Source organism: Pimephales promelas, chromosome 15 (assembly GCF_988280905.1).
Source record: "Pimephales promelas chromosome 15, fPimPro1.hap1.1, whole genome shotgun sequence".
In the NCBI taxonomy this organism is placed as follows: Eukaryota; Metazoa; Chordata; class Actinopteri; order Cypriniformes; family Leuciscidae; genus Pimephales; species Pimephales promelas.
Genome location: NC_142783.1, coordinates 27,288,574 through 27,311,344, shown reverse-complemented (window position 1 = coordinate 27,311,344; position 22,771 = coordinate 27,288,574).

Here is a 22,771-nt window from a genome sequence, read left to right as displayed (position 1 = left end):
TCAGTGGTTTTGAGAGGTTGATCCAGTCCTCCAAATGCTTAGACATTTGAAAGGCAAATACTTTAAAGGGTCATGAAACCCCAAACCAAATTTTCTGAGATTTTAACAGGGGTGTGTTGAAGACTATTGAAGACAATGTTAGCATCTGTTAGATTTAATAGTAGGGTTAAAATGGTTACATTTTCCACTTTTTTTTATCTTGGGTTTAAAATCTTCATTCCATAGCCATGAGCTGTGAGAAGTGGAGAATGGTGGACTTTGCCTTGTTGACAAGTCTTGGTAGTGATGCGGTACTGAGTCCCGAGGACTTTCTATCCCTTGTGTGTGTGAGGTGTGTGTCTAAAATGAGAAGTCATCCACCTCCGCAGAGCCGTCTTTACTATGGGGGGCGCGTAGATCTATATGCACTGAACGATTTTTTTAAAGCAGAAAATTAATAATTTTCAAATGCATTTATAGTGTCAATATAAACCACTATATATTTTATAATGACATTATAATTATACATGTAGCCTACATTAATATGTTTTAAATAGAATTACGATTACTGTAGGCTAATATATGTAGAAGGGCAATCAATTACTTTTGAAAGGATAATAATAAAGTGTCAAAGTACTTCATAAGACTTTAACTTTGCCAGCTATATAAAACAATCTTGCATTTCCACACGTTTTACCATTGCTTTTTAGTGACAGTCGATATGCATGGGACATTGGCATGACAGTGATGGCCATACCACACCCACTCCCTCTCTTCTCACAGCTATCCACGCCCATTTAAGTTTTCAAAAAGATTGTGAGCTAGACTTGAGCTGAAAGAGGGGGGTTTTATGACCCGTTAACCCCAATTCCTAAGAAGCAGTGCCAACAGGTCCAGAAGAACCATGACTCTGATCTCCAGTATGTTAATTGTTTCAAATACAGAAGAGTTTAGTCTTTTTCTGCAGACATTTTAGAAGGAGAAAAGGGACACGAGAGACAATTACATCTTAAAAACTCTAAAAAGGAATTAATGGATGAGTGTAGCAGAGTGTGTTTCCACAACCCATTACCACCTGCTTCTGTCATCACACTTCAATGCAACTGTCACTTCTAATTAAGGCTGTTAAATTAACAAGTTAATTAAGAAAAAAAATTGAAGAAATGAATGCATTTAATCATGGCCACTGAAGGTTTTTACCATCGGAGCAATTCAAGCTTGTACCAGTCTTGACATGTATTTTTGTTTCTTCTGCAATTCATTCAATTTAATGAATCCGCTTGTTAATTACATGAATCATATTGGTAAGTAATCATGTAAATAATATGAATGTTTTTTATTGTTGCTTGATTATTTAATGTGAAGGCTGTCATGAGTTATTACATGATTAAACTTTGAAATGAAATTCAAGAAATGAAACTCTTGAAATTGGTAAAATGTAGTAATGGTAGGTATAATCAATAGGGCTGTCAAACGATTAATCGCGATTAATCGCATCCAAAATAAAATAAAAGTTTGTGTTTACATAATATATGTGGGTGCACTGTGTATAATTATTTTGTATATATATATATATATATATATATATATATATAAATACACACACATGCATGTATATTTAAGAAAAAAATATTATTTATATATAAAATATTTATATATAATATAAATTATATATAAATATATATACAGTATATATTAAAATACTTCTTAAAGATATTCAAGCATGTGTGTGTTTTTATATATTTAAAATAACTGTACACAGTGCACCCACATATATTATGTAAACACAAACTTTTATTTTGGATGCGATTAATCGCGATTAATCGTTTGACAGCCCTAATAATCATAATTGAAAAAGCCAAAATATTTAATAAACAACATACAAAGTATAATGCGTCACAGGTAGGCTGTGTATTAACTCACAAAGGAACATCAATATGTCATTAATGACAAACTCATGCGATCAGAGGAGTAAGTCCAACATACACAACAAAACATCAATAAGGACAGAGAATGAGGAAGAACTCAAGGTATAAATACACAAGGACTAATGGGTTAACTTATGAACTAACAGATGAACTAAAGGATTAAACTGTCAAACTGGGTCACAAGGAAAAACACAAAATTCATTTTCATACAAATCAAAGGCACATGTTATTTTGGTATAGCTAAAACATTCCTTATTCTTCCTAAATGTATCAGCAGCATATATAACCCCTTTTTTTCTAGAAAAAAAAATCTGAATTTGCCCTCCACCATGTATTTGCTCCAAAAACAAATACAACTCCAGAGTCTGCCAATCTGCCAAAAAGAGGACATGTTGAGACCCTGGGGAAAAGAGTATTTTTATTCAGAAATGGGGTAAATATTTACAGTTTAATAGGCTATCCACACTTCCCTCCCATCAGCCTAACTCTTTCATAAGTGCTGACGTCCTGCATATTTATCAGAGCAGGAATCTGCCATGCAACTCATTGGGAACTCTGCTGATATTCAGCATTTTTCCGCTTCCTCTTTAAAAGAGTGGAGGTTCCAGCTCTATTCATCTGCTTTTATTTTTTTTTAAATACTTATGATGAGTGCTCAGTTACATGATATTTTCCTCCAGGCCTTTTCTGTAGGCCATCTATTGTATTCCTATAACACTGAGAAAGAGAGAGGGCTCAGCTCTTGGGATTTCATGCATAGAGGTCACTAGCGGACTGCTATTCAAAAAGTCATTTTCTTGCTTATACATGGGTTTTGATGGCATACTTGCACATCAACCACTACAGTGGACTATAGTGCATTATCCAATGCACTGCCACCCTGGCAAGCATGTGTGGAATTTTATTTTCTGCCAAGTTGCTCCGAAATATCCACCCATTCCTTCAACCCTAAGAGACTCTTGAAGCTATACAAAATATTGTAACATCAAGTAACATCCAAGGACTCATATCATTGTTAAATTTTCCAAGTATTGATTTTAGATTGAGAGGAAATTCTGATTAATCATCTGTCTGCTAAATTGGACATTATGCATCATAGCTATATTTCGGCTACAGTTCATACAGTACTATTACTGTGAATTTTGCTCTTCGGCTGCAGTAACTTTTCGGATGAAAATAAATGTATTTGTGTCATTAGAATGTAATTTGTAGTTACGTCAAAAAGTTCTCTAATTACATAATGTATTTACATCAAAAAGTGATCTGATTACATACTGTATATGCAACTTGTAATGTGTCACTTGTCAGAGTGATCTCATGAAATGGCGTATGTATGACACTCCAATTCGTATTTCCATTTTTGGCATGCTATCAACACACATAATCGCTTTTCAGCGTGTTTATGAATGCCGTTGACTTAACGTTACATTACTGTATATATAAATATATGACCTACCCCAACCCCGTCCCTAAACCTACCCATCACTGGGGTTAATAGCATTTAAGAGTCTTCCCCTACCATTCGAGGAAAAAAAAAATATCGCTCCCAAGATGTAGATCTACATTTAGCTTTGTTTCGCTCGACATTTAACGGCATGTACCTGTACATACACGCGGAATCACTCTGACATTTAACGGCGTAGTTAAAAACAAACACTCTAAAAATATCTTTTACAATTTTTTTTTCTTATCAAATCTTATTCAAATCTTGTATTTCAAGCCCTAAGAGCAATAAAATCACATAGGGGGGAAAAAAGTCTGACTGAGGTTGTCACAATTCATGCATGAAAGGGTTTATTAAATGAGCTACCAAACTGCCTATTTGGACCATTCATTTCTATCCTTGAACCAAGTTATTGAGACTAAGAGGAACCTAAAAATTTGGTCAAATACTACAACCAGGAGTGAAAATCACTTCATACTGTAATACTGTGGAAATATAGTTTAATAAAAAAAAAAGTAAGCAAGGCTTTTTGCTATGCCAGATTAGTTCAACTGAAAGCATCACCAGGTAAATCTTCTTAAACATATACACCAGCCCAGAGGCTCTAAACATGCAAAAAAGAATGGATAGCATTATTATTATAAATATAGCATTATAGATTGCGTGTGCCTCCACTTTTTAACATACCGTATGCGACATGACAGACGATGTCAGTTAATGAAGCATTGTGGAATCAAAGAGCTCGATTCGATTGATTTCATTGCAGGAAGCTCTAAAGAAAACAGAACAACATGCCCATGAAAAATGACACCAGTTGCTGTGCCTGATTGAAATGAGGAATGCAAATTGAAACTTCATGCATGCAAGATGTGTGCAATTAGCATAACTAAATACCCAGAAAATTGCTGGAAGGAGCCTGATTTTGAACAGAAATAAGCTTCTCTTAAAAAAAAAACTTGGAAAACTGGTGTATTCTAGGTATAAAAAAGTCCACTCACACTATGAAGAATCCAGTCATTTCAGTAGCCTAAAGGGGGGTTACACACCATATTAGCAGCACCATTCCACACCATGTCTTTAAAATTCAACTCATTGTTTTCTATGAGTGAACGCACACCAATCAGCATCTGTCCGACAACATCTCTGGAGACTGTTCAAAAGCCTCCCACGCCACAGAGTGCCACTCACATAGTTTTCCACTGACTTACATTAACAATGATTTGGGACAAATATAATGTACATATTACATAAGGAATTCACCCTAGGCTGAAAGATTGTGTAATGTGCAAAACTTCCTGTGGCTTGATTATGCGTTATATAGAGCTATAATTATGTAGATCACCTTTTCAGATTTCGGAGAGACTTCTGAGGCAGTGTAACGGTTTAATGGTGTACAGCAAAATAGATTAGAATAGATCATTTTAGATTTAATTATAGTATTTTTATTTATTTTTTTGCTAGAAATTACATCAAAAGTGGAAAACATCACAAACCGACCACCAACTGGAACTTTCAACAATCTTATATTATATTATTGTATTATCATTATGTGATGTATTTTTTTCAACAGAATTTATCTATTGATTTGGATTTGATTGGATCATGAAAGTAGGTGTGGCATAATTGAGTAATTTAAATCCTAAACCTACCTATTCTGCTATTGGTTAACATTTGCCCAACAGGCAAATTTTTTTTTTTTTTTGTATTTTTCTCATAATTATTATTTTTTCCGGAATAGCAAGCACCCATTAATCATTCACAGTAAGACCAGGAACGTGCTTTAGAAAAAGTAAATAGGATCAATTCTGGTTTTGTGTTGACATTGACGTCAAAGGTCTATAAAAGTGAGCCACATTTTTTATTTATTTATAAATTAGCCTCAAGGATTGTGATCCCCCCCCTCCTCCACCGGTTTGCCGGCCAGTGGATGTGTGGTGGTTGGGGGGGTGACAGAAATGTTAAGCACACACTTAAGATGCAGAGTCATGTTGCGAGAGCTTTCTGAGTTCAGGTGTGAAGTGCATTTAAAAAAAATAGGGCTTTCTGATTGACAGGTCCCTGGTGATCCCAGCTCTGTCGCAGCGTAGGTGAAATCGCCGCAAGTGTAACAGAAAGATCAAGGGTGATGGTGAAGGGGATTAAAAACAAATGATTCTCTCTACTCCTCTCTGTTTTAATGTGATTTATCTGCGGCACTGCACATCACTAAACCAATGGCATGATTCACCAAGCAATGTCAATGTAATTTCACCTCCACGACCGCAATTGAACTGAAGAACTTTGAGCCTTGTGTGAAAAAAGTTCCCATTCTGGATTTAACAACATGGTTACAGAACTGAGGGCCACACATAATAAAAGCGTTTCTAGACGTATGAACGACAAGTGTGGCTAATTGAAAAGCTGCCAGGTGCAATTTAGCAGACGTCTTTAAATACTTTAAAGTCTTTAAAATTTGAATTCAATAACAGTCTGACATAATTCTGACATACTGGTGTCAGTTTTGCGAAATTAATTGAAATTGAGTCTGAAGGTTGTCAACAAAACTTGGACCTGAAAAAGTGGATTATCTGGAATGATAGTTCATTAGAGTTAGAGTTTGATTTCACATTTTGAGGGTGCGTCAGTCTGCTGTCAACCAGTTATGATGACACTTGTGCAGAGGCGGAAAGAGTACACAGCTTTATTACTTGAGTAAAAGTACAGATAGCCCTTGCTAAATTTTACTTTTACACGTAAAAGTGCTACAGTCAGATGTCTACTTAAGTAAAAGTACTGAAGTACTTTTTTTAAAAGTACTTGAGTATAAAGAGTATCAAGAGTACAATTTCTAAATATTGCATTACTACTGCCACAATGCTTACATTTATGGACAGAAACGTCCTATATGGAGTTATGAAAAATGTAAATAGCTTGGAGAATGTAAACGGGATTGAAAGTAAAATCAAGTCATTTTCATCTTTTTACCATGTTGCTTTATTTGGTGGGGCAACTGGTTGGCACATTCTAGGGATGAACCTGCTGCGTCTTCACCCATTGTTTCGTCTCTTATCTAAATCTGACCATGGAGTTGACTTTAGCGGAAAGCTGAAGGTGATTGCTGATAGGCTGCCCCAATCAGTGGCGCCTGCACAATCCAATTTTCCGAGATTTTTTTTTTTTCCTATTTTTTTTTTTTTTTAAAGTAGTAACAGGTTCTAACGTTTATTATCAGGTTTGGAACAACTTAAGGGCAAGTAAGTGACCTATCCCTTTAAAATTGAATCAGTTCATACGTGTAACTTTTTTTATCAACACATACTTTGAATGTGACAAAGCTTTGTTATCATTGTTTCAATAAATGAATTCCAATTTGTCATTCCAATTTGAATTTCAATACAACTTGCTGTGGTTCATTGCCAGTTGAAAGGGAACCAGTTCTTCAATTTGAATTTTGCACAACCCTGGAAAAAACTTTTGAACGTTTATAGACGACTTTGGGCATGATTACATAAAAAAAAAAAAAAGATCACAGTTTTTGTCATTAAATTAACATTGAATTGGCAGCCCTATTTAAAACACTTACAAAATTGCCTCCAGAACAACCAAAAGATTGAAAAGTACACTAACAAAGAAGACCCCAAGACTCTGACTATCAGAGAGTAATGACATTGGGCAGAGCTGTCTAGATCTAAGCACTTCTCTGTCAGCCCAAAGTTGAGTTTTGTAGGTCTCTTGAACGTGGCCTGGCACGAAACCCAAAGCCCGTCTAGCCTCGGGCAGCCCCTGAACAGTGCGATGACATGCGCTGAATACATCATGAAGGTCCTAATGACTGTAGAGAAGACTACATTACCTGGGAGTCTGTGGGAGGCTGATAATTACCAGACACACTGGCTCCCATCATTACCCTAGCTGCTTTAATACTTCACACATCTGTTCTTCCCCATATTAGCATTCTCTTTGGCTCCACTAGCCCCGACCATATGCATTTACCCTCTAAGGCAATGTCCGAGCCTTCGGCGGCGCTCATTTAGAGTGTTAGATTAGGCTTCATGCTGCTACTATGAGAATAGTTTTAATGACTCGGGTGAAGGAAGTTTTTTCCTCTTTAACCAAGCAAGAGCCCCACCTTCATTCTTCAGTTCTCCCCCCCTGGATAGTGGACTAATTGATGTTTGTTTTTCTATCTTTGGAACTGTGACAGAAGGACAAATGATCTTATTATTATGTAAATTGCCCTGCTATCTCATCCCAGTAAAAGCAATGGCATGAGCTTGAAGCAAGGAGAGCGCCTGCAGTCATTGCTCGATCAAGCTGCTCCGACTCGGCCAAGTCACGCATGCCGAGAAACCCTCGCCGAGAGCTCACCGCGGGAGTCCACCAGGCTCAGCAAACACGGTATGCACGTGCACGCAGTCTCGCAATCCCTCTAATTCATGAGCAGCAGAGTGGAGTGAGTCAAAACGCGGTACGTGAAGTAAACACGGGCATCTACGGCATATGTACCGTGACGGAAATGAACGAGCTACTTTGACACTCCAATTAGGTGTGGAATGGTGCAGGGTTGAGATGAGTAACAGGGGAAGTGTGACCGTAATCAATTCCCTTATTGAAGATAATGTGAATAATTCTCTGCTTAGAAAGCACCCAGAGCTCCCTGAGGATCCAAACATCGGAGCCTGGCTTCAACTGAGATGAAAAAGAACATGCGACTGGAAAAGCCGCGCTAATAAAACTTACAGGCGGATTTCAAAGGCTAGTAACTTGCAAGCATCGTCTCGGCTGCCGCTCTTCCATTCGTAAAAGGTTCCCTCTGAAGCTTCTTTTGTCTTGCCGTGTTGTCTACAAGTGGGTCATGAGACATAACATAAATGTGTCTAATTAGCTAGTGCTGACCGGCCCCCGTTAGATTACGGCACTCAATAAATTGGTCCCTAATTCATATGGCAAATACAGCAGAAACAGACTAACTAAGGAATGTTTAGCTGCAATAGTTCTCTTTTTGAATGCCAGCTTTTTCTGCTAAATTACTTTTGCATTTCACAACACTTTTGAAGTGAAAATATTTTTAGTGTGAGAGGCGAGCAAGGTCTTTTAAGCGAGCAGCTTCAGACTGTTGTTCTCTTGTGCTCTGCATCACACCACATGATAATGCTGGATATAAATAAATAAAGTTGTAGTTTACAGAGGACTGGCGGGACCTTTATTCTGTTATATGGTTTATTTTGATAGGCGAAACTGTCTTTGTAGTGTTAAGAGAAGGAGAACTAAATGGGCGATTTAGTTTTTTTGTCCCTCTGCTGCGCCGTGCGTGTTCTTAAAGAGAAAGACAGTGTTACAGCTTGCCACTATAAATCCCAAATTCCCAAGATATATTCAGAGATGATAAACAAGATTTTATATAATAATTTATTGAAAACCCAATTTTGACAAAAAAAAAAAAAAACAACTGACATTCAATCTATTTTTAGACCTTACTGAAAACGTACCAGTGCGAAATCCGACGGGTTTTCCCTGATCGCATGGGATGTGCAACGATTAATCGTGATTAATTGCGATTAATCGCATCCAAAATAGAAGTCTGTGTTTACATAATATGTGTGTGTGTACTGTGTATAATTTACTTTGCATATAAAAATTCACAAACTGTGTTTATATATTATGTTATATGATTATATATATTATGTTAATAATATATAAATATATAAAATATATAATATATAAATTATGTATAAATATATATACTTTATATACATGCAAATATTTCTTAAATATATACATGCATGTTTGTGTATTTATATATACAAAATAATTATACACACTACACAAACATATTTTATGTAAACACAAACTTTTATTTTGGATACGATTAATCACGATTAATCGTTGGCCAGCCCAGATTACTCTAAATTATGAAACATGCATTTTGTTTCTGTAAAGCTGCTTTGAAGCAAAATGTATTGTGAAAAGAGCCATACAATTAAATGTCAATTGATTTGAATACTGAATAGTTGTACAAAAATGTAGGTAGAAGCATGTTTTTTTTTCAATGAGCACAGGTTGCATAGCCTATATTACATAATAGCCAAAGGGAAAACCAATCACAACAGACTATTATCCCATAGTGCAGCATGAACTGGTTATCTTTGTTTTTTGTACAGTATTTGGTTATGACAGAAAGTAACCTAGTATTTTATTGTAAGAAATTACAGTAAAATCCTGCCATTAGTTTCATTTTTGATACTGCCTTGGTCATGTAAATGTGAATATTTTACTGTTAACGAGTATATGTTTCGTGTGTGCGCCTGTGAAATAGGCCAAAGATAAGAAGTCTTAAACCACTTAAAAAATGAACTCAAAATACTGTAATTAGAGGCTAACTAGTACACAGTGCTCCAGGATACTTCAGACAGGTTCAAGCTAGATTCCTTACAAATTACTGTTATGCTTTCACTGGGTTTAGAAAAAGCAAATGGAAATCTCACTGAAATGAATACTGTACATAATTGTTTACCACACAAAAAAATACACATATTTTTAGAACACTCTGGCTTTATGTATTTTTTTATTTATTTACCCTCTACGAAACACAAAACTATTTTTAAAAACTGCTGTTTACTACACACTATTCACATCTTCTAAAGCGATAGCTTTGAGTAAAGAACAAATCAGACTGTTGAACAGATCATAGCTCTCCTGGACACATTCCCGAGAGAAATATGCCTGTTCCATGAATGGATTGTCTTTTTGAGTCGAATCTTCTCAATTAATCGTTGATCCAGGTCATTAAAATGGTCTGAGAGATTGTAGTTCTTAGGTTCAACTCACTGACTCAATGATCGCAATGGCTGCAAGCCCAGAGGGGAAGATTATCAGTGAATAATGACTTAAATTAGACTATTTCTTACCCAAAGCTATTGTTTGACTTCAGAACACTTGAAATAAAGAGCACAAGTTGTATGGATTGTTTATAATACCTTCATGGTGCTTTTGCTTTCTTTTTGAAGCGTGAAACCTTCAGTAACCATTCATTGTAAATTGTTTGAAAAGCGCTACACCCACTAAATCTCCTTTTGTTTTGCCAAAGAAAGAAAGTCATACAACTTTGGAATGACATAAGGCTGAGTAAATGATTACCGAATTTTCATTTTGGGTTGAACTGTCCCTTTAAACGAGAACTTTTCCCCTATTTTTTCTTTTTACATTTGCGGCAGAACAAGTGCCCACTGTTGCATGCAGTTTCTCAAGGGATGATGGGCCTAGAAGCCATAATTACTTATTTATTCGCAAATGTGAACCACCAAGGAGTTTGTCATTACTGTGGTTTTCATCATTGTGTCTGAGGGTAATCTCATATTACACCACAATTCCTGAGAAGGACACAATCTTTCTATGAGTTTAATTGCTAATTAAAAACTTCCATTTGAAGTGAATTGCTCCATTACCAAGAAATCATGTTTATATATAAATATATATATATATATATATATATATATAAAAGGGGCAATAAGTCTTTGGACAAGTTGTAGATGTTTCTTAAAACCAATTTTAATGTTGTGTTGCGGGACATGCATCACCCTATTGAAGAAGATTTATGTAATTCATTAAGATATATATATAAATATAGAAAAACATGGGTTAAAAGAAGACTTTATTGGTCAATTTCCACATCAAAACTATAAAATTAGTTATGCATCCCAAATCCAACACTTTGAGAGAGTCTTTTGGGAGATAAATTACATACATACAGTACATCTGAAGCTGCGGTTTTGTGTCTCAACAGCTCCGAGCAAACTTTCATGAGAATACTGGTCCTTGTCTCCATTAATGAAGGGCTAACTTTGCATATATTCCTCTGTTACAAGATGAAACATCGCATGAATATTCAGTTGCTCTATTTTACAGTATACTAAAAAATGTACGGGGAGAGATGTAGGTTTGGTGAACTTAAAGTAAACACTGTGCCAAAATCCAACTGGCGTATGAGCATGCAGATGTATAGACTATCATTACTAATGCATACTTGTATTCCAAGAAAATACTTAAAATAAAATGAGATTTCAATATTTCAGAAGCCCCCCTTTCTGTCCAATCAATTTAAGGGACAATCTGATGCATATATATATATATATGATTTTGTTGTTGGAACTGGAAGTGCGTCAACTGTTTTGAGGCCTGGAAATACATTTAAAATAAATATACTGAGTAGAAATGTTTAGACCTCATGCTTTAAACTAAAAACATTAGTTAAAATGTTGTTCTCATCATAAAATATAATATAGATTCTTGAGCGACTCCAATGTTAATCTGAAACCTTTTTACTTTTCAATATTTTCTTCTATTTCGCACCATCCATATTTCATTCCCTTTCAACAAGACGCATCCCTTTAGTGTGATATATGACATTGATAAATATCACTAAATTCATTTTCACTCAGTTCAGCAAAACATCATTGTGGGATGTATATTTCAGTGAAATGAGTTTGGTTCAGGGTCTGAATCCTCTTGTAAAGCACTGTATAAATCAGAGGCATTTGAAGAGCTCATTTAGAACAGGCACGCTAACGAGAAGTCACAAATACATATATTTATTTCACTATAACATACAAGTCGTTTCTTTAGTGCAATTACATGACATGTTTGTGCTCAGGGGTTGGACAGAGCCATCAGACTCCAGTAAATGAGGCTCATTTAATACCCGTTGGCATCTCCTCTGCATCCATAATAAATGGAATGTAAGTAGTCAGGCGAACAGCGTGCATTCTGTGTGGCAGGACAGGAATACGAAAATCAATAGAGCTCATCTAGCATTAGCAGGACTATAAAAGGTCAGTTTTAAAGAGCATGGATGAAAGTGGGTTAATAGCATGGGCAGCACTCATGAAGCTCTGGGCGTGGCTAACATAAAGGGGAGGGGCCACTTGACTGAATAAATTATGATTGGGTTGTGGAGGTATGATACTTAGTGCAAAAAGCAAGCAACAGCATACCAGTCCAGCACACTCATTTTTAAGTAGTATCTATACATACAGTACGCAAATGTATGCATGGAAAATCGGATGACCTGCTGCATTTGCTCAAAAATTTTATTTTTATTTTACATTTTTTAGTATTTTTGATTAAATAAATGCAGCCTTGGTGAGCATAAGAGACTTTGTACAGACCCCATAACTTGTATTGCTGTACTGTATATGTACATTATATAATAATCTTGTTTAAAACTGGATGGCACTCATGCAATCGATGAGATAATGTGACGACAATGTAGCATAAAACAGTTGTTTGAAATGTTTGTTGTTGCATCTGTTTACCGTTCTATTAATAAATAAATAAAAATAATAACCTGCATAACTTAAAATAGTATTCCATCCCAAGAAATTCATTAAAGAATTGCCTATCAACAGTCTCACTTTATTTTATAGCCTACCTAATCTAATGAGAACCTACAATTAACCCAATATGCTAATAAAATGCACATATTTCTCAATACATCAACATAATGAAAAATAAGCCATGCACTCGTGGTAACACAGCTAATGAATATCAATTAAACTATATATGGCTGAATAAATTGAATGCAAGTTGGAATGCAAAACCATCTGCTATAGATACAGTAAAACTGTCTCAGAATGCCAAGAAAACCCCCAAGGGATCTGTTCAATGGCAATGACTTGCATTAACATGATCTATTTCTGTATAGGGGTCCTCCAGTGCAATCCGGACCACCAGAGGAAGCTATCATATTTGCATAATGCATTGGTCTGATATTGTATTTGACCCTTCAAGAACTACTGATTCTCAAAGCAATCTGAGGACGCTTCTGGGTCATTCCGAGAAGTACTGTATATTTGAATTTCCCCATACAGCGCTTATTTTACCAGGCCTTCTGATTTCAGTGAAATATATACTGTTACTATAGATATATACTGTTACTATAAATACTATACTATAAATATAATATTTACTCTTACTCATGTGATTTGATTATTTGAATAAAATATCAAACTCTGATTTTTAAAAAAATATTAATCATATAAGTTACAGTCTATTTATTTTCAACACAATATCACAGTTTAATGAAATGGTTCAAGAAGATGTTCAAATGTTTGGCCAAAGCCAAGATTGAAAACGCTTTTACAAAATATTCAGCATATTTGTCAAGGTTTATGTATTTGGCAGGCACAGTGAAAAACATTTTTTTTCCCCCCAAATCACGACTGTTTCCCGAAACCCACTGTCGCAAAGTATCGTTCAACCACGTTGGTTTCGCACGTGGTGGAGTAATAACTGCTTTTAATGAAACTGTTTGAGATCCAATTAACGCTAGATTTGTTTTATATAAATTACAGACATGTCATCTGAGGACTACTTCTAATTGTTCTCAGTTGTTTTGCTTTATTACCAGACTCAATATTTGGCTCGTTCTTATAGTGGAGCGCGTTCGCACATGCGCACTTTTTAAACACGTTACTTCAAATCTCTTGACAAACTAAAAGACGTAAATTCCATTTGTGAGTATTCTAAATAAAAGACACCGGTTGTACTGAATGTCAGCTTGCTCATTATGCTCAAGATAAGGATTTATTACCTCCAAATGTGTTGCAATATAGAAACGATGCTTCTAACCACAGGTCGAGAGCTGTCGTTCAAACCACCCAACTTTGCAACACAGTCTCATGAAGATGCGTATCTATACCACGAGTGTCATTTCTCGTGGCATTTATACGCCAAAAGTGTTTTTTTCGTTTATATGGTACGCACTAAAAAACCCTGGGTTAGGTTTAGGGGGGAGGGGGGTGGGGAGTTCGTGCGTATTATACGCAAAAAAGTGCGTATCATATGTACGCGAAAATCGCGTGCCAAATACACGCAAAAACTGTTTTTGGCGTATAAATGCCACGAGAAATGACATTCGTGCCATAGACACGAACTTTCATGAGATCGGGCTGCGATGCTGTTTGCGAATGTTCGTTGGAACGATGGTTTCGGGAAACACCGAATCGTTGAACTATGCTGATAACGACGGAACTTGCGACCATAGTTGGCTAACGATGCTTTCGGGAAACGCACCCCAGATAGTTCTTGAAGTGTGACTAGGTAACACTTGAGTAATCAGTGATGCATTTTATGATTACATTAAAGAGGAAAAAAAGACAATTGCTCACATCTCAGACACATTGATGTTGAAATTAGTAAATAATTACTAACTCTTTATAATAAAAACGAAAGCATAATCCCACAGGAAGTGACATCATGGTGGTGGGAAAACATCAGCACAAATGTTAATTAATGAATTTGATTCATTCTGTGATGTTTTTGTGCTATTAGTTGCTTTGATTGACTTTTAAGTTTGGTGAAACTATAGACACATTTGCAAAAATGGCTTAAAATAATTAAAAGCTGACACTCTCTTTTACTTTCATCTTGTAGCTTCCATTCTGTCAGGCATTGTTTAATTTCTCCCACTACTGTGTAAATAACAACTCATAATTAACAAAGTATTATGTACCTGAACTCAACCAGAGCATCATTCTGAATGTCTCTCATTCCCCTTTAGATACATTCACTTTTAAACATTACAGTTGAAATGGTTCCACTATCACTCACTGCAACCAACAAGTCGATCACTGGAGCAAAAAAAGCAGGATGGAGAGAGCCGCGTTTTGCATTTAAACCACGGCAGCTTCAAGCACTGATTAAAAATTGTTCAAACCGTGCATAATGAGTGTCTGGAGAAGACAAAGAGAAAGACGGCTAAAACAGTGCGAGCGACAGACAGAGATAGAGAGAGAGTGAGAGAGGCGGAGAGAACGAGACAAAACAGCAACATGCGACACTTCGCGAGAACCCTAGCCATCAGTCATGTTTCATGATGTCATAGAACAGAGTACATAATGTGTGTAATTATAATCAGGTCTGACAGGCCCACACACGAGCGAGTTTCAAGGGAGTTTTATTTAGCAGCCTGCGGTTCTTCAGCTGCTCTCTGATCTATCATTATTCATCTCCCAGGATTTACTGAACTGATATAAATCTCGTCAGCTTTTATGAGTACGTTCACAATATCCCAACAAAGTGCTTACTTAAACTGTGTGGTTTATCTCAAATTAGCTGCGGTGAGCAGATCGAATCGACTGAGATACTTGAATTAGAGCAATTTGAAGACTGAATAATTCATTTTTAATTGATTGCAGAAATTGAATCGGAGTGGATAGGGTTAGTACTGGCTAGTATGTGTATCTGCTAATATTAGTAAGCCAACTTTTCTGTAGGCTACTTTTTGAGGTGAATAGACAAACCTATGGTTCCTTATTAAACGTATATGTAGTTCCTAAAAATGACATCATTTACTTCCCCTCATGTCGTTCAAAACTGACTTTCTTCTGTAGAACACAAAAGAAGAGTCATTGTTGTTTTAGTTCCCATTGACTTGCATTGTAATATGGGCAAAAACGGTTGAAGCATTATACAGAATCTTTGATTCACTTGACATGCTGGACGTCATGTTCCTTTTTTACTTCAAAGATCAATTTTTATGCATTATATATGATATTCATTTCAGATCAGTTAAAGGAGATGATCTTTAGAAAATAAATCTACTATCTTGTTGGAACGGGAGTTCTTATAACAATTTGACAGGTACCGAGAGTCAAAACATGAAAGATATTTGGAAAAAAAAAACAAACATAAAAGAACTCAAACTGAATGTACTTATGGCTAGGGCACTGGGTAATGTCTCACATTAATGAGTGGAAAAGAAAACTTAATTTGTCCATGGTACGTTAGACATTAATGCATGTATGAATGAATGCGTCTAATAAAACGTCTCATTGCATGTTGCTTCAACACCGTCAATCAATCACAACACAATGACTGCCTCTCTTATCTGTGCAGGCCATTCCCATATTTAAGGGCTAATTTATTAGAATATGTAGGCTAGATGTGTTTACACTGCTTGTGTTTGACAGTTATAGGCATTAACCACAGCTGTGTTAAAATCTCTGCCCTGTGGTTTCTTTTTGTATTATCTCCTGCTTTGCAGAAGAGAAATGACAGCAAGCACAACTTTGACTTTGGATAATCTAGCGTGGACTCAATGCAGATTTGTTAAGAAGGCTAAAGTGATTTTTTAATGCAAAATGCTGTTTATCTGAATTTGATACTAACATAATTATGATACCAGCATCAAACTCAGTATATATAATGTAAATGTAGCTATACAAACAATTGAAGACTATTCAGCTAAATATATCATTACATATAGTAAAGACATGAGACTTTTAAGTCAAACAAATAGTGTTATGCTAAATTGTATCAATGGAACAAATAATCTGAATAAAGCGATTTACAAAAATGACTCAAACTTCCCAACAATGCTTATATTATATGGTAAGTGTGCTTCAGATTGTTTGTCAAAGTAATTAAATTGGTTGACTTAAGCATTATTTTGCTATTCTTACTAGCTAGTCATTATTAAAAAACATTTTTTTTTATTTTTATTTTTTAAGAATAGGTTTGAGATCTTTTGGCTATTGTTGTTTTTGTTGATTGAAATGTTTTGTGTGATGTCACTATTAGTGTTTTCTGTGAAGAAACGTGGACTCATGTCATTTCATGCAAGTATAGATATTTAATGAAAGTTTTGAGGAGAATTAATTGCATCAATGGCTGAGACTGATTATTTCCCTTATGTAACACTTTATTTTAATGGTGCCCTTTAGACATTCTACTATCTATAGATAACGTTGCAACTACATGACAACTACGAGCCATTAGAGTAGTAGACCGTCTGCTTATTTAAAAAAAAAAAATAAAAATTAACATTACACATGATACAAAACCCAGTGTAAAAAACATAAAATGTCCAGTATACAATGATCATTTGATATTGAAAAAAGATGATGATATGTGATTATATATATATATATACAGAGTATGTATCACACATTCAACATGAAACAAATAAAAACATTAATAAAAAAATAAAAAAGTCTGCTTAATGTCTGCTAACACTTTATTGTGATACTCCCCCAGACATTACTGACTATAAGTAACTTTGCAACAACATGTCAACTTGTTCTACTAACCCGAACCCTATCTTAACAGTCTACTTTAATGAGAGTTAGTTTATATGTATTCCAGTTACTTAGGCTACACTGTAGTATGTCACAGACAGTGGACCATCAAAATAAAGTGTAACAATCTTTATCTAAAGCAGTGAACATGCTTTCAAGGCCTAGATTTAATCAGTTTTTAATCAGCCTTAGTGCTGCTCGCGGCATACATAGCGAAACAACCAGTGATCCACTAAATGCATGAATGTTAATGTATAATATTTATTTCTAAATAACTTTGAGCTAATTCTAATTAAATAAGTATTGCATCTCAAATCTGAAATCACTTGCTCATACTTCACTTTAATGGTTAGGCTCAGTAATTAAGAAGACCACATTAGTTGAATGCTAAGTGTTAAATAAGCACAGCTAAGACATGCAATTCCTAATCCACATTACTACAGCCAATTAAGGATATTTATTGTTTATTTTTAACCCTTAAATGCATTAATGTTTCACCAATCATGATTACATATTCGGGTCTTTGGCAACCCGGATCTATATCTAACACAGATGGATCTCTACCTGACTCGATAATATAAAACTCTCCTGATTTTAGAGTAACAATTACAGAGGAATAAAATAAAGCATATTTTGTTAACTTTTAGAGCTTGAAAGGGTTCAGTTTCAGCAGATGTTTTATACTATTGTAACTGTCTTCATCAGAGCTACTTTCCCAGTACATTCAGCATCTGGCTCATATTCACCATCTCAAACATATTCTCATAACTATAATTTTCAGCATCTTCAAAATCAATAGCCTGCTTTGACTGCTTCTTCACCAGATCCATCATCAAGTGACAGAGGTACGATTATTTAATTGCGTTCAGTACTTGCTTTGCAGTAAATCACTGAGCCATTTCAGGTTTTGATACTTCCTATTCTTTTAACTATGAGTGAAACATCACTTCATTAATCAGACATATCAGACATTAAAGTCTGATAAAGTTGAATTGCACGTATTCATTCAAAGATTCAATTATTGTTGTGCAGAAAAAAATATACACAGATACACACCTCGGATCGTTAGCGACCCTATACAATTTTAACAAAAAATGAATGGGAAAAGCATCCATTTCTTGTTATATTTTTATAATGTTTGACAGAGGAAAACTAAAAAAGTTGTTGTCTAACTTTAAAAAATGTATGAGGTGGAGAGTAGTGAATGACGTCCCGGGTCACTAAAGACCAGAGGTAAGCATTTAAGGGTTAAGGCAGATTTTGCATATCAACCCATTAGTTTTCAAATTGAATGTTCAATGAGGTCCAGGCCAACAGAGCAGCATGAGGAGCATAAAAATGACTAAGAAAGAAAGAAAATATAGTAAGGGTATGCAAGAGGTAAAGGCTTGTCTAGTGTGTGTGTCATGCACACTCTACTCCTCAGGATATATGACTGCTGCAGAGTCATGTGATGAGAAATACTCCTGCACAAAAGGCTGCAAACGCTCACCTGGGAGCAAACAATAAATAACCTCTAACAGATATGGACAACATGCCAGAGAATTTACTGCGTTTATAGTCTCATTTGTCGACGCCGGACTCTCAGCAGGCGACATTAACAAGATTTTGGTAACAGTTAAGGCCTGGACCTCTGCACTTCCCTTGAGGGGAGAGTTTAGTGTCCAGGTTTATTTAACAGCTCTGAGTCTGACTTCTCTCTGCACTACTCAACCTCAGAGTATATAGAGTATACTGTATGTGTTCCTGTGTAGATGTGATCTGATAAACACATGCTTGTGTAATGTATAGATAGGCCTACTGTAGCAGAATTTAGATAACAAGTCTGGATTGGTTGCAAGCTGTGAAACAATGTCACCATGGCAAATTGCACAGTGAGTGCGAGGACCTTCACGCTGTTCTTTTGAAATTACACAGATGTTTTCCCTGTCAAAAAAAGATTATGATTCATCGCATGAAAGCTGATTAACTAACCAGTGCTGCCTATGCTATTTTAATCTTACCTCCCAGGAGAATTAATAGAGAATTACTGTTAATGACAATCAGCACTTACAGCTGAGTGTTGTAGAACCGGCAAAGATACAGTAGCATCTTGCTATGTTTACACTGACAGTCGTTCATTAAACCTACATTAGGCTACTTTAAGTACATACAGGGAAATATATATATATATATATATATATATATATATATATATATATATATATATATATATATATATATAAAATAAAAAAAACCTTGAGAGCCATGGTTGACTCCTAACTTAGAACACTAAAGACTAAGAATCATACACAAATCATTTGATATGGTTGTTCTGCTATGGGGTTTAGTTAATGTAATGTAAGTGTAGTGGTAGTATTGCTACTGTATATAAACAACATTATTTTGTGTACGAATATTTCTGTCTGTTTTAAAAAGCAAAAGTAGGCCTAATATGTTGCGTGATTCACGTAAAGTATTGCACAGTTCATCCATCCATTATTTTTCGTGTTATACGAGACTTCTGCGTTATGTAAATTCCATTTTCATGACAGGATACAGGTGCATTTTTCGACAAGGCAGCACAAATCGTCAGAACACTGGGATTGCCTCTGCATCACCGGCCTTAAGTTATAATTGGGACACAGCCTACCTGTATCTGCAGGACAGTAGGGATGTCCTGTGTATCCTTGTTTTGCAGCCACTTCGCGTTCACATTTTTTGCACATTCATATCTATCCTCGAGGACAACCACGCTGTTTTCTACACAGTAATTCCATAGTTTACTGGCCATCATCTGCTTCATAAGAATTCGAGGGCGCCTCGCTTTCACCTTCAGCTGGGTCTGCGTCATATTTTTTGCGCGTTTGTTCTCACCCCTTCAACAGTAGCCTAGTTTCCGGAATGTGATTTTTTTTTTCTCCCTTGTATTAGTAACGGATATGATTTCAAATGTAGTGAAGTACAACAATACTTAAAACAAAACGTACTTAAGTAAAAGTAAAAGTACATATTTTAAAAACTAATTTAAAAAGAAGTAGCCTACACAAACAACGACTCAATTACGTGGGTTAGCTACTATTTTGCATGAAAGCTTAGTTCCGCCACTGAATAAAAAATAGAAAAGGCAATTGTGACTTTTTATCAGGCAATTCTGGCTTTTTTCCCTCTGAATTGTGTGATATAAACTCGCAATTGTGAGAAATAAAGTCAAAATTGAGAGATATAAACTCGCAATTGTGAGAAAAGATGTCAGAATTGTGAGATATAAATTTGCAATTGCGAGAAAGTTAGAATTGCAATTTTATATCTTTTGTCGCAATTACAAATTTTTTTCTCAGAATTGCTTGATATAAACGCACAATTCAAACGTATGTCAAAATTACAATATATAAACTCGCATCTCTAAGAAAAAAAATCGGAATATCAAGTTCTGAGAAAAAAGTCAAGAATTCTGAGGGAAAAAAAATTGCAGTTGACTTTTTTATTTTATATTCAGTGTCGAAAACAAGCTTCCACAATTTTGCCCAGTTCTGGAGAAAAAGTATGTATAGTATGTAAGTATGTACATACATACAGAAAGTATGTAGCCTATGAAGTGGAGATTCAGAAAGTTAGTAAACAGCAATGAAAGCTTCTGTGAAAGTAGGGTGCCGACTGACATCTGTCTTTTGTGGTCTAAATCCCTTATTTAAATATATGTGGCCTACATTACTTTGCTTAATAACTGGGGTGTCTCCCAGCTGTTCCCCTCTGATAATGGCTTTTAAATGATAAATGGCGGTCCATTTGAGTAGGTGGGCTGGGTTTCCTTCTTTCAATGTTGATGGTGTGTGACAGAATGATTGAATAATAAATACCCATTCTTTGTAACCCATCAATGTGGGCATGACAATCATGTTTTATGTTGCTCACAGAAAAAACACATTAATTTCACATGTCTTCCACATATTTCATGTGATTTTAACATGTTTTTGCACATTAAATTTCCCAAGTGCAAAATCACAAATACTGTAAAATTACATATACTGTAAATGTAGTCCAAATGTGAAATGTATGTGTTTTTTTTTTTTTTTACTTTAAGGGACCACTATGGTTCTGAATCTCTTAAAGGCCTTTATATTGGTAAAATGTTTAAAGCAAAATCAGTTTTTTTTTCACTGTATAATCCTTCATTGCTCTACTGTATAGGTTCGTCAGAGATACAGTACGATGAGGAGAGCCAGCCGTCCTGATTCAGAAGAATAACTGGGACAGGTGTCTGGGCCTTGTCCCAAATGGCACACTTGATTTGGACTTTATTTGCACATGTCTGTGAAGACTACAAATTGGTACAGCGTTCTGTTTTGCCTGCATCAGTCAATAGTTGCAAATGAGAGTGAAAAGAGTATTAAGGTTATCGCTGAAATACACCAGATGGTTCTAATTAGAGTTCGAGAGCTCAGAGGATGTTCTTTAGTTTTGCTTTGTTTTCCAAACCTTTGGGGTTGATAGGAAATCAGCATTGGGGTGATAAGCATGCAGAGGTCAAGGGAGTGTTTTGTTTGAATCAAGTTGTATTGTACCAGAAAAAAAGCTATTTCACTCATCCACCGTAGATAATAAAGTCTGATGGTGCAAGTGAATCAGATCAAAATGTAAAATCAGGTTTTGTTTCTTTAGAATCTCTATGACTCTACATATGAATATGTAAATAGACCTACCTAATCATTTAGGATGTTTTTATCTCAAGCTCTTCACTGACACTATTGTTTCCTTGGTAAACAAGTACATTTACTTTTTAAATAATTGTTGTAAAACAATACTTACACCATTTGTTGGCGAAAAACTGTCATTTGTGAAAAAATCAATAAAATGAAATACAATTTTCACAGAATAAACACTGAAATGCCTTTTCCCTTATTTATTCTCAATAATGGATTTTCACATTGTAAGATTGAAAGTCTAGGTCAAGGGTAAAACCATAAAGCATAAGGCATTTGAAAAAGTGGTAAAAAGTTTCCAATTCAATTTTAACATGACCTTTAGATGTCAAAAAGGATTCTAGTTTTTAGATAAGGGCCTTTAAGCCAATAGTGTGCGCAGGTATGAATGCCCTCTTAAATTAAGAACTCACCTCCATCCATAATGGAATTTTAATAGAAATATCAAGCAAGGTTGTCTGATTCACAGCTCAGTTAATAGTATAGTAGGGCTGCCATGCATCACATTCAGCCCCAGTGTCTCCCAGCACAGCTGCTGATCATGTGACCACCACAGTGTGGCGAGTGATGGGCAGCACACACAGTCTATTTGTTTGTTTGCCATGAATTCCAATTTCCTGCATGAAATCACACCCAGGTTGCCCTTTAGTACTACAGCAGCTAATCGATCACATGAAATGCAGA